The sequence below is a fragment of the Sprattus sprattus genome, assembly GCF_963457725.1.
Source record: "Sprattus sprattus genome assembly, chromosome: 15".
NCBI lineage: Eukaryota > Metazoa > Chordata > Actinopteri > Clupeiformes > Clupeidae > Sprattus > Sprattus sprattus.
The window spans coordinates 10,730,571-10,733,070 of record NC_137913.1 but is presented as its reverse complement, the minus strand read 5'-3'; the positions used below and the strand labels follow the sequence as shown (position 1 = coordinate 10,733,070).

Below are 2,500 nucleotides of genomic sequence, written 5' to 3'. Positions count from 1 at the left end.
CTAATTAGCCTCTCTCTCTCTCTCTCTTTCTCTCTATCTCCATTTCTCTCTCACTCTATCTACCTCTTTCTCTATCTCCATTTCCACTCACTCCATCCACCTCTTTCTCTATCTGCATTCCTCTCTCTCCATCCATCCCTGTCTCCGTCTCTCCATCTCTCTCTGCCTCTGAGTATCCATCTCTCTCCATCTCTCTCTCCCTCTCCCTTTTAATCCCACTCTCTTCTTTCATTTCCTCTCTAATGTAATTAGACTTCAAGACGAGCATGCCAAAGTGTGTTCTTCTAAGACGTCTCACCCTTTTTTTATTGCCTGGATCTCATAACCCCGCAGCACAAACTGAGGCGAACTCAAAATATATACACATCTCTGTTACAGTTTAACTACGTTACTTACGCCTATCTACTGAAATCATACTCTATGACCTAGATCAACTTAACAAGAACTACAGCTATGTCAACAACAACAACAACAACAACAACAGCATCAATTCAAACTAAAAATACACAAAGGGTCTTGGTCCTCTATGAAATCCCAGACTGATAACTTCCATAATTAACACCACATAGAAACCAGCTGAGTCTGGCCCGGATTCGGTCCTGATATGGTTCTGATTTGGCGCGGATCCGGTCCAGATTAAGCTCCTAGAGTACACAGGAACCACTGAATCTACATACTAACATACAGGGTTTACCAAACAGTTTACCACAATCTACACACAGGGTTCACAGACACTTACTTACACACGTGTGTCACAGTGAGGAGAGTTTGCAGCATGTTTCTTTTTACCTGCTTGTCAGGCGCACAATCCCCTCAGGCCAATCCCTACCAACCAAAACACCGCCTATCCACCAATCCTCAACCCTTTCATTTATCTATACATATATATATATATATATCGTATATTTATTATGTACAGTAGTTTTTTTTTGTTACTCCAGGTTCTATTGTTCGTAGCTTGACTGTTCTCTCCCTTGTACGCCGCCTTGGACAAAAGCATCTGCAAAATGACTCAATGCAAATCTATGTTTGAGTTCTGTACGCTGGCCTGGGACCTGTGTGTGGATGTCTCAATAGAGACATGTGGACTCACTGATTGAGGGTTTACTATCGGGTTCTGTCCCTGGACATAGAACCTTGGAAACTGGGGTGACGCATTACTAACAAGTCTAATGCATCGGAATTGCTATTAAACATTGATGTGGGACAAGTGTTACATTCACAGTGAAATTGGATGGCAACTAAATTAAGAGAACCCCTTTTAATGACTGGGTCTGAGTGATTGTACAAGGGCTCATTTAGGCTGTGCTGTAACAATCTCTCATCTTTTGTATCCACTCAACATCCATCTCTGTCCCCCTGCTTGGATTCCTCTCAGTTTCCACACACACACTTACAGCACACACACTTACAGGACACTTACAACACCAGGAACATGCACGCGCAGTAGTTTGCATATATAGTGGATAGTGTGTTTGTGTGTGTGTGTGTGTGAGGAGGTAAGTGAGTGTATTGTGTGTGTGTGTGTGTGTGTGTGTGTGTGTGTGTGAGTAGGTGAGTGAGTGTATTGTGTGTGTGTGTGTGTGTGTGTGTGAGTAGGTGTATGTGTCCTTGAGTGTGTGTGTGTGTGTAAGTATGTGAGGTATGGGTGTGTACTATGGCTCGTGTACTAATTATGAATACATGCCCTACAAAGTCAGACCCGACCCCAGACACACTGCATGCATAATGCATGCGTAGCATTAGGGGCTGCTCCACTGGATACACACTGCACAACTGAACTACACTTAAAACACACACACACACACACACACACACAAGACGGGTGACCTCAGCTTACACACACATTCCTCTCTGTCCTGGTAGTACTGCTAAAACTGTTCCCGCCAGCAGCTCACTCTGGCCCAGTCTAGCACGGGTCTACTCCATAGTCAGCGGCTCCACTCTCAGAAAGAATAAGGATGGAACATACCTCCTAGAACCTTCCTAGAATCTTTATAGGTTCCATGGTTCATCTCTACTTTTTTAGAGAGAGGGTCCTAATGTGGACCCCTCCGATGACGGGACACTTCAGTTCAGTTTTATAGGAATTCAAGGATGACAAAACTAATTTTAGTCATGAAGAAGAAATGTTTTTCAAAGGGTTCTAAAGAGAATGTTTGGCGTTTAAAAGACTTGATGGTTCTTTCTGTCTGAGGGTGGAGCTGCTGAGACTCTACTACACTGAAAGGAACCCCGGCTGGCTGCTGGTTCTGAAGTGGATCTGGCTCAGATGTGGCCCTGAATGGACCCAGCCTTGGCCCTGATCATGGACTCATGGGCAGACCCATTTCAGGAACCAGACGCCAGCAGGGACGCACTGTGTCTCCAGCGCTATCTGTTCATGCACATGTGAGGGGGATGTGCCACATATTTGCACTGCTGGTGTTTTGCTTACTGCCCTGCCACTGTTAGACTCTGACAGAGGATGACTCAGCATAACTCATGTGCCTGTATGTGC

General features: G+C 44.8%; 1 protein-coding gene across 1 annotated transcript in view; it reads right to left on the bottom strand.

Annotated features, from left to right (window-relative positions):
- Positions 1-2,500, bottom strand: part of bicdl1 (BICD family like cargo adaptor 1) — a gene marked incomplete at both ends in the record, with an annotated part of 46,998 nt that overhangs the window by 9,543 nt on the left and 34,955 nt on the right.